General features: G+C 39.3%; 2 pseudogenes; both read right to left on the bottom strand.

The window, feature by feature from the left end:
• Window positions 1–3,713: 3,713 nt before the first annotated feature.
• Window positions 3,714–9,183, bottom strand: LOC148039319 (25S ribosomal RNA; annotated as a pseudogene).
• A 495-nt stretch (window positions 9,184–9,678) lies between these two features.
• LOC148039318 (18S ribosomal RNA) lies at window positions 9,679–10,366 on the bottom strand (annotated as a pseudogene; the record flags this gene model as incomplete).
• Between the last annotated feature and the right edge of the window lie 2,970 nt (window positions 10,367–13,336).

The following is a 13,336-nucleotide window of genomic DNA, read 5'->3' as shown; positions in this document are numbered from 1 at the left end:
TACACCTGGAGTAAGGAAGACCAGGGATGTTTTGAGAGCACCTGGGAGTGAACCTACTTTGCGCAGGTCTACCAGAGCTAGGTATCCTGTGGATAGGCTGAAATATGATGGATTTACAGCCATTCACTATGTATATATGGTCAAAGTGATACAGGAACCAGAACCCACTTCTTTTGAGCAAGCCATGGGAAAAGAAAAATAGGAGAAAGCCATGGATGAAGAAATGGATGCCTTGGAAGCAAATGCTACATGGAAATTGGTACCTTTGCCTAAAGGTAAGAATGCAATTGGCTGTAAGTGGGTTTATAAGGTGAAGCACAATGCAGATGGTTCTGTGAATAGATACAAGGCAAGATTAGTAGTCAAGGGGTATGCACAAACATATGGCATTGACTATGAAGAAACATTCAGTCCGGTTGCAAGGATGGCAACCATAAGAGCAGTCATTGCTATGGCTGCATCAAAGGGATGGTCTTTACATCAGATGGATGTAAAGAATGCCTTCTTGCATGGTGATTTGCAAGAAGAGGTATATATGGAGCAGCCACCAAGTTATGTGCATGCTGTTCATCCTGAGTTTGTTTGTAGGTTGAAGAAAGCATTGTCTGGCTTGAAGCAAGCACCTAGAGCATGGTCTGACAAGATAGGACAATATCTTGTCACTATTGGCTTTCAGATTTCCAAGGCAGATTTCTCACTTTATGTGAGAAAAACAGAGAAAGGTATCATGCTACTTGTCATTTATGTTGATGATTTGATTATGACAGGTGACAATGATGAAGATATCCTTCATGTGAAAATGCTATTGAAGCAGAAGTTTGAGATGAAGGATTTGGGGGAGCTGCGTTATTTCTTGGGCATTGAGGTGATTAGATCACCAAGTGGGATACAGCTCTTGCAGAGGCAATATGGATTGGACATGCTGTCCAAATATGGGATGACAGGCTGTAAGCCTATTTCAGTTCCTTTGGAGCAAAATGTGAAGCTGAGCACAGATGCAGGTGAGCTTCTGGAAGACCCTACTATGTATAGGCGCATGGTAGGAAGTTTGATTTATATGACTATTACCAAGCCAGATTTGAGCTATGATGTTGGATTGGTAAGTCAGTTTATGCAGGCTCCAAGGAAACCGCATTTGGATGCGGCTAGATGCATACTCAGGTATGTGAAGTCCACATTGCAGTATGGACTATTTTATGAGACTAGGGTTAAGATACAATTGCATGGATACACTGATGCTGATTGGGCTGGTAGCATTTCTAATAGACGATCTACCAGTGGATATGTGTTCTCTTTCAGGAGTGCTGCAGTCACTTGGAGCAGCAAGAAACAGCCTACAATTGCCTTGTCGAGCATAGAGGCTGAATACAGGGGTGCAGCAATGGCTGCATGTGAGGTAGCTTGGTTGCATAAGCTACTTTATGATATGCATCAGTCTACAGATGGGCCAGTTGTCATTTATTGTGACAATATGAGTAGTATACACTTGGCAAATAACCCAGTCTATCATGCTAGAACAAAGCACATTGAGGTGCATTATCACTATGTGCGGGAGAGGGTTTTACTAGGTCTTATTGATCTAGTTTATGTCAGCACAGAGGATCAGGTAGCTGACATATTCACGAAGGCATTGTGCGCAGAGAAGCTGCGCAAGTTCAGAGACCTGCTTGGTGTGTAGGAATTGGGATTGAGCTCGAGGGGGAGTGTTGAGATATCGAGCTCCACTCATGATACGCCAGGGTGACCGTTGTGTATTTATGTCACCGACTTGTCAGTTGCAGATGCGGTTGGTATACCGTCCATGAATAATAGCTACATGATAGCTATCCTTATCTACTCTAGTTCGTGGCTCAGTTAGTATGCCACCTTAGTTAGTTGAGTTTGGTTTGAGACCCATATATATAGGGTTCTTCTATTTCCTTGTACTTGAGTTCTTTTTGGCTTACACAACTAAGAAGAGGAAAACTGTTTTTCAGCCTCCACCCGTGTGTGTATTCCCCCATTGTGCAAGCAAGAAAGCTACAAGTGAGACTCCTTCCTTCTCTCCCACAATCTTGACAATAATTACTAAACTAACTAGTTAACTATTTTTAAACTAATTATTAATTATTAACTAATAATTAACTAAGTATCAATTATTAACTAATTATTAATCATCAATAATATTTTTATTAATTAATCATTATTTTAAAATAATTATTACTTAATAAAGTAATCAATATTTAATAATTATTACTTATTTTATTTATTTATCTTTAAACTAATTATTAAAAATTAACTAATTATTAATTATTAACAAAATTTCTAACTAATTAATTTAATTAACCATTCAGTTAATTGGAGGGGAGGTAAAAAAATTTCCCCCCAATGAGGAGGCATCTTGCATGTGATACATCATGCTTTTGCATATGGTTTTCCCCATGGGACCCCACCAAAAGGACATTATGTGGGATAGTCTATAGAGGTAGTATCTACTTTCAAATACTTGGAGATTGAGATACCTGCAGACCAGAGATGGCATACATGTGTGAAGCGACGATTAGCGGCAGGGAAAAGTAAGTATTATCACTTTGAAAATGACTGTATCCATACAAATACTAAATGTTGAAAAATACATTGTATGATTTTTGATGCATATGCTCTACAGACGGTATTATATGGAGTGGAAGTGTGGGGAGGGAGCATCTCCTCATCTACATGGAATGGCATTGAGAAGCTGCAGAAAGCTCTTATTTGTAGACATTTGGGTATCAAAAGCACCACACCATATGTACTCATGCTTTTGGAAATTGGCCATCGGCCGATTGAGGTACATGCTATGATCCGAGTACTGAGATATGACACCCAAGTACGTCAAATGGATGGTAATAGGCTCCCCAAACAGGCATGGGATGCTAGCACACGCCTATAGAAAACATGGAAAAGTAAAGTGCTTTCAATAAGATAGGTGCTGGATATGTGAAAATGGTTTAAAGGGTGGGGAGTGGATAGAGATCTAGATATGGCATCTGAAGATATATGCATGGAAACATTTCAATCAGACCTCTTACGAGTGTATGAAGCAAAACATCAAAGCAAGGGAGCAAATGGCAAACTTGCTTATTACACTATGCATATCTATCCTTCATGTTGGGAATCAGACATGCAAGCAAAGGCACACGTGCAACCATACATAGCGAACCCACTCTCAATGGTATTTAGACAGAGTATTGCATGACTTTGAACTCAATCACACACTTTATTGATCGAGACAGATGCATGGAGTGGACAAGCAAGAGAGATGAGGTTATCCAATATGTGTGGATTATAGAGTGTAGTATCAGAGGAGCACATGATTATGACATGCCAAGCATATGCACACATACGGGTTGACTTTGATATCCCTTTACGAGGGCCACTTCACCAGTTTGTGACCACTGCTCCTACATCGAAGTTAGGGGTTCTCATCACCCGCATGTTACGCTATCGGGAGAACCACGCTGCATAGATCGTTCTTTCAGTGTAGCTACCCTTTCCTAACAGGGGGAGGAGAATCATTGTATATGTGGAAAGGTCCCATGGATCATAATTTGGCCTTCCATGGATGATAATAAACTACTCTACTCTCTCTCTCTATATACACACACACACACACACACACACACACACTTTTTTGAAGTAATTAATAATTAATGAATCATAAATTAATTTTAAAAACTAAATTCTAATTTATAACTATTTAAAATTAATGGTGAATTAGTTTCTAATTATTAGTTACTACTTACAAGCTAGTTATCTCTGTGGTAACTTTTTTGACACCTCCCAACTTCAAATTCCAAAATACTAAAGGATTGATAGGCCATGCTTTCATAGTTTTTATTTGGCCTGAAAATCAAAATCAAATGAGGTTTTATCCTTTTGTTCCACATGATATTTTTTTTCTTGTTGAGATGATCTTAGGACACCTACATTATCTTTTAATAGATGTGCCACCCTAGCCAAGCTCTCCACTTGACAATGTCTTCTACCTAGATTGGCATGCGAGCACACCTTAAAACCAGAAGCAAGGGCGGAGCCCCGCCTCCACCTCACGAAGTAAGTAAAACAAAGTTAAAGGTAGTGGTATTTCACTTGCACCAAAGGCTCCCACTTATTCTCTAGACCTCTCAAGTCATTTCACAAAGTCAGCTCCACAAGGTCTTCTTTCCTCGCACTGATTCTTGTAAGTCTATTCCCTTGCCTATGGTTTCTCTAGATAGTAGATAGGGACATTGGGAATCTCATTAACCCATTCATGCATGTCACTAATTGAATGATGAGGCATTTGGCTACCTTAAGAGATTCATAGTTACTCTCGCCATTTACCTGCACTTATTTGAATTTCTTCACTTTAAAGTTTAGAGCACTAGGCAGAAATTACATTACATCAACATCTGCAAGGACCATCGCAGTTCTTTGTTCTAATAAAATAGTTGGATTCCCCTTTTCTGTACCAGTTCCATAGGGGAAATTTGACTCACGTTCATGCTTAGAGCTACACCACAACCCCCACGCCCTCCAACTCATCGAGGCCTTGTACTCACCCCAATGACTAGGTACAGGTCGCATGCTTTAGCGCCATCCATTTTCCAGCCTAGTTGATTCGAGAAGTGAGTTGTTACACACTCCTTAGCGGATTTTGACTTCCATGACCATCATCCTGCAATCAATCAACACCCTTTGTGAGATCTAGATTAGTGTGCATCACGACACCATAAGTCAACTTTTGATTCATTCCACATTGCCAGTTCTACTTACCAAACATGGCCCACTTGGAGCTCACATTTCATTCCAAGGTTCAACAAAGCAACCTCAGTCACTTATTGTCAAGACCGAAAATGGGCCCGCCGACACTGGCTATAGGCACTAGCCAGCACATTCCAATGATTTGTAGTGGAACGTATTCCAACGATTACCCTTCCTTACTCCTTAGAGGAAGATTCCACACATCTTGGTGTGGTACACCAACATAATACAAACATAAAGGAGGCACCCCTCCGGCTAAATGTCGTGGCCCCACTGCAGCTCTCCTACACCTGGGGGATTGGCCCCTCGATGCATTGCTCTAACATAAAGAACATACGAACAATCTCCACTCTTATATATTTTAAATGATCCAGGAGCTTTGATATTTCCTTACCAAGCTTTCCAGGCTAAGAAACCGTTCATCTACCCTACAACTTGGGTTTTCTTACACACTCCAGGTAGGTCAATGTTTAAAAAACAATTGCAATGTATCCAGGTTTGATAGTGTGGATGACCATTGTTCTTAAGCATTTTAACTAGCTAGGTGAAGTGCTAAAACAAACCTTCAATGATTTTCCAACTGATCATACGTGCAAGGTTGCTAGAGACTAGCACCGAGTTTCCTTCTGATACTAGTCTCCTTAACTCAAATGATATTGCATCCTATACGTTATGCATAGAGAAATAGATCAGAATTTAAATCATTTTCAACAACTAACCACTTTCACAAACCCTCTTCCCTCCTACCGTTTAGGTTTTGCATTTGTTGGGTGGGTGTAACGTTCATTTTCATGTAAATTCTCATACAAAAATCGATAAAAACATATTCTAACATAGAGACAAGGCTTGATCCTCATACTTTAGTCTTGTTACACATTCACAAACATAAAAATGTATTTTTTCCTAAATTTTTAGGCACAAAAACTAAAATTTCCCTATTTTTTCATTTATTTATTCATAAAAGTGTACTTTTTTGAAATTTATGTGTCTTGACTGATCATGTTGACTGAACACTGATTTTATCAGTTTTTTATCCCATATGAATTCCATTTTCCAACACGAAATGGAAGAAATCCTCATTTTTCTTCATTACTGATGCATTTCGAGTTTAAATTATTAAATACAAATATGTATAGCTACGAGTTCTATATTTTATCATATACAACCCTCAAACATATTTCAAACATGATTCATACAAATTTTCTTTCCATGCATATGTCATTAAAGCCAACAAACATCAAAACAATGCAATTTTCTTTATAAAACTTGAGCATACCACTTATTTGCGTGTTGCGTGTTTTTATGAAATGGCATATGTTGCAAATTGGGCTAACTATTTTTTGCATTTTTCTCTCTCTTTAACATAATTTTAAAAAAATTAATAGTTTAGTTTTGTCAATTCTATTGGATAGTGATTCTTAATAGTTTTTTATTTTTATAGACATGTATAGTAATAATTTACTTTTAAATAAGTACTATGATTATCATTTTCCCTTGTTTGATATGTATCTTTGATACTCTCATCAAGTTTTGTTTTTAATTTTTATGATATCGAATATCTCAATCTTCTTATTCATTTTTCTTATAAAATTTAGTTATATAGCTCTCTCTCTCTCTCTCTCTCTCTCTCTCTCTCTCTTTGTTTTTAAATAATTTGGTGTTGTGTACAAACCATAGTACCAAAATATGATCCCTATGTGTAAACCCTACTACCCATGAAGCATGTCTTAGGATGTGAAATGCTTTAATTGTTAGTAACACTAGTGTGAAGCATTGGCCTAAAGCTAGAGGTGCTGAGTGCCTAGTGAAGTTTTATGAAAATTAACATTTAAATATTTATATAGGAAGATTTTGTTGGTTCTAAGGAAAATATTGACATGTTTTTAAGATTGACGGGTCCTTTTTTGGTGGTCTTTACTTGAATTTTAAAAGATTGATGGGTCTTTTTGCCTAAATATGGAATAGAATGGTTACAAAAATTATCTTTTTTATATAAGATTTGCAGTGCATGTAGAGATCTTACTTTGTCTTGTGCAACTTGATTTTCATTTAGTGCTTGTTACTAAATTTTGCTCCTTTTTATACTTATTGCTTTCACATTTTGAAAGGAACATAACATTTGTTCACAATATATTCTTTGCTCCTTTTTATACTTATTACTTTCACATTTTGAAAGGAACATAACATTTGTTCACAATATATTCTTTGCTCTTTTTCTCCCCCATTTGGCTATTGCTTCAATTCTCCTCAGTGATTCTCTTAAGGCTTACTAGAGAAAAACTACACTTTTGCAAGATAACTTTCAAAACTAGGCATGAAGCTATGATTTTTTAATGATTGTCTTAAGATTTGTTGGCTAAAAAGTAGAAATCTTTAGTAAGATACAAATGAATAAAACTAAGCATGAAGCTTGCCACAAGTTGACACACAGTCCTCAAACATACTTCAAATATAATTTATACAAATTTTCTTTCCATGAGCACATCATTAAAGCCAACAAAGATCAAAACAATGCAATTTTCTTCGTAAAAATTAAGCATACCGCCTATTTGCGTGTTGCGTGTTTTTATGAAATGGTTTTCGGAAGCCAATGGACCCCTCATCAGTTTCCTAGACATTGCTAGACATTGCCTCTCATCCTCCTTTTGATCTTGGAGCAATCCGGTCCACACCAGGACAAGCATCCTTCATCACATTCTCTTCTTTATTTTCTATGTGTGAAGTGCCTCTTGGAGGAGAGAGATGGAGGAGAGAGAAATACTAAGTTTTGTTCTCTCTGATCAGACAGCCATTTCGCGAGGCAAAGGCAGCAATTGGGAGCGAAAAAATTAGGAAGATCATGGCTGGGATCTATTGCATTAGTTGTTTGTAGCCTCCCCAATGCCTCTCACACAAATTATCGCCTTGTGGAGGGGGCGTGGCATGTTCTAGCTGGCACCGATTTGAAACAATGCCCTCCCCCATAATCACGATTAATTTTAAAATTGGGGGCCCAAGGCCCCCCAAACAATGCCCATGCCCCAAAGTTTTTTAACTTTGGTCCTTTTTTTGGCCTTCCTAATGCCCGTCCGGTGGTTTGACCTCTGAAAATTTTTGCATGTCTGACTTGGGGTCCTGCACTGCTAGCCACTTTCTTTGGCTCAATCTAGTGTCTTGAAAAATTATGAAAAATCTGCAAGTGCTCTTTGAAACTGCTTTGAAATCCTATCTTTCGTGGCTCATAAAAATTGCAAGATCTGTCTTTATTGCTTCCAACAATGAGGTCCAATTCCCGCCTTAAATTTGCTCTTCTCCGCGTCTTTCCTGCACTTTAACGGTCTTTAAAATCCGCTCTCACTTACCTATTTAAATTTTGAGAATAGGTCAAGGGTGTTTCACCCTCGATGCCTCTAATCATTCACTTTACCTAATAAAACTACTAGGAGCTCCAACTATCCTAAGGGAAACTTCGAAGGGAACTAACTACTAGACGGTTCGATTAGTCTTTCGCACCTATACCCAAGTTTGACGAATGATTTGTACATTAGTATCGCTATGAGCCTCCATTAGAGTTTTCTCTTGCCTTGCCTTGCTCAAGCATAGTTCACCATCTTATGGATCCCAGCAAGTATGCTCCCACTCAAACCTGTCACAGAAGATCATGGTTGGTCAATGATGCATCCCATAAAGGGGATCCCACTTGTCATATTCCTTGCGCCTTCATGGGTTTGTCATCCACCACCACTGACTTACATACATGTTAGACTTGGTCCATGTTTCAAGACAGGTTAGATGGAAAGCCCAAAGCGACACCATGCCAAGCGTGCAGGTGCAGAGCCTACCACAAGTGGAACACACTTCGTTCCTTGATTGATACGATGTCACCATTAGGTCATCTAAAGCCCGCTCTTGTCTTGCTATGCTGGTCCACCCTGACCAGCGCCTTGTGTTGAGTAGTGGACCAAAATCATAGCATTCCACATCCAACCGGGGTGCACCTACACCCTCCATTTGCTTCCCTCCTAGCAATTTCAAGCACTTTTTAACTCTCTTTTCATAGTTCTTTTCATTTTTCTCTCACGATACTCATTTACTATATGTCTCTTGCCCATATTTTAGCCTTGAACAGATTTTACCACCCACTTAGGGCTGCATTCCCAAATAGTCGGCGGACTCATCAATGTCACATCGTGGAGTGATAGGGTCTGAGCTCGACAAGGCTCTCACCCTCTTTGGAACCCCTTTCTAGGGGGACTTGGGCTTGGTCCATCACAAAGGACGCCTCTCCATACTACAATTCACACAAAAAAGATGCACGATTTCCAAGCTAGGCTCTTTCTAATTCACTTGCTACTACTAGGGAAATCCTAGTTAGTTTCTTTTCCTCCACTTAGTGATATGCTAAAGTAGGGTGTGGGGATGCTAGGGATGCTAAAGTAGGCATACCCTTGGATGAGCCACAAGTGCAAGTTGCATTCAAAGACTCGATGATTCACGGAATTTTGCAATTCACACTATGTATCACATTTCACTATATTCTTCATCATTGCAAGAGTCAAGATATCCATTGCTGAGAGTTGTTGCATTTTATTATTCAATTCTCCCGAGGGGAGGAATCTCAAACAAGATAAGGTATCTTAAGTTCCTAGTTTCCACCCCCATGTGTGGGGATGGGAAAAAGGTTTTTCAAGGTGGAAACATGCTCGAACAACTGGCACGACGGAGGGGGGTCACTGTAAGCAAGGGAGAGAGGTCAAAGGTGTCCCTCCTTCCTCCCCCACCCGCATGGTCTCTAGGATGACCTCAAAGCATGGCCTCCCCCACTATTTCATGACTCCGACGAGGGGAGAGACAATGCAAACTGTGTTTCCAAGTGCGATCCCTCAACAAACATTCCGTGGTTCACATTGTTCTCAGAGATGTCTGTCAATGATCCTTCCACAGGTTCACCTATGGAAACTTTGTTACAACTTCTCCTTCCTCTAAATGATATGGATTAATGAACTTCTCACAATGCCATTGGTGGCAAACCACCAACATCACTACAATTCAAAAACTTTAGCGGACCATTCAATCGGTAGGAGCAACGGGCGGTGTGTACGAAGGGCAAGGAGACATAGTCAACATAAGCTAATGATTCATGCTTACTAGGAATTCCTTGTTGAAGATCGATAATTGCAATGATATATCCCCATTACAATGAAATTTGAAAAGATTACCTAGACCTCTCAGCCTAGGTGGTAAACTCGTTGAATTTGTCAGTGTAGTGCACATACAACCCAAAATATCTAAGGGCATCACAAGCCTATTATTGCCTCAAACTTCCATGGCCTAGATGGCCATAGTCCCTTTAAGAAGTTGGCCACAAAGAGGATCCTTTGTGTAACTAGTTAGCAAGTTGAGGTCTTATTTGTTAATGGAATTAATGAGACAAATCACTCCATCAACTAAGAACGACCATGCACCATCACCCATAGAATCAAGAAAGAGCCCTCAATTTGTCAATCCTTACTATGTTTGGACCTTGAAAGTTTCCTCGTGTTGAGTCAAATTAAGCCGTAAACTTCACTCTTGGTAGTGCCCTTCTATTCCTTTAAGTTTCAGCCTTGAAATCATACTCCCCTCAGAACCCAAAAACTTTGATATGGCAAAGTCATCAAAATAACATTCATCAATCCCTAGTCGGCATTGTTTATGGTTGAGACTAGGATGGTATCTAATCATCGAGCCCCCAACTTTCATTCTTGATTAATGAAAACATCCTTGGCAAATTCTTTCACATTAGTTTTTCTTTCATAAATCCAAGTACAATGCTTTATAGGAATTGAGTGGTGGTACTTTCTCTTACTGTGCATATGGGATTCTGGTCCTCAGCCCTCACTGCTTCTCACAAAGGGACTAAAGTAGGTGTGATTGCAAATATCTCAACAAACCCTGGTCTCACAAAAACCAGAATTCATAAATGGTGAAGGCTCAATTTAAAAGGGCATAAGGAGAGAGTCAAGGCCAACAAAAAAAGCCGAGGGAAAATGCAATTAGTGACTTTGTCCCCACTTAGAGAAGTGACCAAAGCTTGCGATGTTTCCACTACAATGAACCTAGGCACTTCAAAAGGAGATGTCCCAAACTTGGCGGAGATTGTCGCCAAGAAAATTTAGTGGCCAAAGCTAGGGCTACCCATGGCCGTGATTGTGCAGCAATGGGAAGGGCAAAAACTTCCAATATCACCACTAAGGGAATCGGTGAAGAAGAAGACCCATCCATGGAAGTTGAGATTGAGAGGGCATCCATTCATGCCACTCTCTATAAAAAGGGGCCAAATCGCTAATTTTCAATGATCCAAATACCATCGGATTACCAAGATAATGATTCAAAACCCTGATTGATGGTAGCACTCACTCCATTTCACCAACTTGTGTGAGTAGGCTAGGGATAGTGATTGTAGCTGCACCTACTTTGCTTGTCGAACTAGCAAATAGGCAAGAAATTACTTGAACTAGAAAATTTGCTAAGGTGGAATTTCTACTCGAAAATGAGCCCACATCTGTTAAGTTTAGGGAAATGAATCTAGGATTCCATGAGTGCCTTCTCGAAATGGATTGACTAATCCCCAAAGACGCTCACATCCATTGTGGGAAAGGACAAGTCTCCTTTTGGAATCCTAAAGGTGAGCTAGTTAAAACTCAAGGAGAAGCAGGTAAACCAAAGATCTAGCTAGCTAAGGCAATGCGAATAGCTCAAGGAATAAGGAAAGAATTATCCATCTATTTGATTAGGCTAAACAAGCCCGAACAAGTAGAGGAATCCAATGAAGAACCGTCATGGTTAAAAGAGTATGCAGATGTATTCTTGGAAGAATTGACAGAATTATCACCACCTAGGGAAGTGGATCATGAGATTAAGCTAATACTAGGTGTTGCATGAGTTGCAAAAAGACCCTACAAGATGTCCATTACTGAAGCTATCGAGTTAAAAGAACAACTTTACAACTATTGGACCAAAGGTACATACGTCCCAGCACTTCTCCTTGGGGGGCTCCAGTCTTGTTCCAAAAGAAGAAGCATGGTAGACTTTGCCTTTGCATCGATTATAGAGGCCTGAACCAAGTGACCATCAAGAATAAATATCCTATCCCAAGTATAGACAAATTACTTGATTGATTGCAAGGAGAAAAAATATTCTCCAAAATTTATTTGAGGTCAGGATACTACCAAATTCACATCAAGGATAAGGATATTCCTAAAATGGCATTCAATACCAGATATGGTTTTGAAATCACAATAATGTCCTTTAGATTGACTAATGCCCTTGCCACATTTAATAGGCTAATGCATGAAATTTTTTGACCATATCTCGATGATTTTGTACTTGTCTTCTTTGGCGACAGCTTGGTTTATTCCAAGGAAGAGGAGGATCATGAACCCCAAGTTTACATTGTCCTTGAGACCATGAGGACACAAAGCTCTATGCTAAGAAGATAAAGTGTACCTTTCTCAAAAGGCAAATCAAATATCTAAGGTTTATTGTGTCAGAAGAAGGAATTTCTATAGACCCTACAAAGGTTAAGGATGTCCAAGAGTGGCCTCCACCAACCACTATCAAAGAAGTGTGTAGTTTTCTTAGATTAACAAGTTGGTACATAATCTTCATTAAGGACTATGCCTTAATCGCAGCACCCCTCACAAATCTACTAAAAAAAGTAAGTTGCCAAAGTGTGGATGCCCACCAAACAATCGAGTTTTGATCAACTCAAGCATAGCTTAATGACAACACCAATTCTAAAGCTCCCTAACTTGAGCAAGGAGTTCAAATTTGTTACGAATGCTATCTTGCTTACACTAGGCTGTATACTAATGCAAAAAGGTCATCCTATAGCATATTCTTCAAGGAAGCTAAAAACTCATAAGAAGAATTATGCCACTCATGACTTGGAGCTACTAGCATTTATTCATGCTCTTAAACTTTGGCAAAACTATTTGCTTGGAAACAAGTTCTCTTTGTTCACAGACCTTAAGAGCCTCAAATGGATATTCACACAAACTAGCCTCAACATGAGGCAATGACACTGGATTGAGGTTCTGCAAGAATATGAGTTTGAGACTAGGCATTGGCCTGGTAAAGAGAATGTGGTTGCGGATTCCTTAAGTCATAAGGCATTCCTCAACTCTTTTATTATGGAGGAACCCTCAAAGGTGGAAGCATTAGAAACTATGGTGGCAATGCCTACCAACCCTATCCTTGAACTAGCTAAGAGAGAAGCTAGCCATGACCTAGAATATCTAAAGATGATAAAGGAGATTTTGGAAAAGGACCAAAACTCTTGACTTAAGGGCAAGTATCAAGAATGCTTTATGAATGAGGGACTTGCCTATTTTAGGACAAGATTATGCATACCCTCAAGCAAGAAACTCAAATAGAGAATAATTTGGAAAGCACATGACTCCCCCTTTTTAGGCCATCCCGGATATATCAAGACCCTCAACACGGTCAGAGAGAGCTACCATTGGGAAAGGCTTAAGGGAGATGTACTAAAATATGTCACGAAATGTTTAACTTGCCACATTGAATTAAGGTAGAGCATGTCAAGATGCCT

The sequence above is a fragment of the Lygodium microphyllum genome, chromosome 3, assembly GCF_053477565.2.
Source record: "Lygodium microphyllum isolate KBCC chromosome 3, Lygodium_microphyllum_v1.1.10, whole genome shotgun sequence".
Taxonomy (NCBI): Eukaryota; Viridiplantae; Streptophyta; class Polypodiopsida; order Schizaeales; family Lygodiaceae; genus Lygodium; species Lygodium microphyllum.
This window is presented reverse-complemented; position numbering and strand designations above follow the sequence as displayed.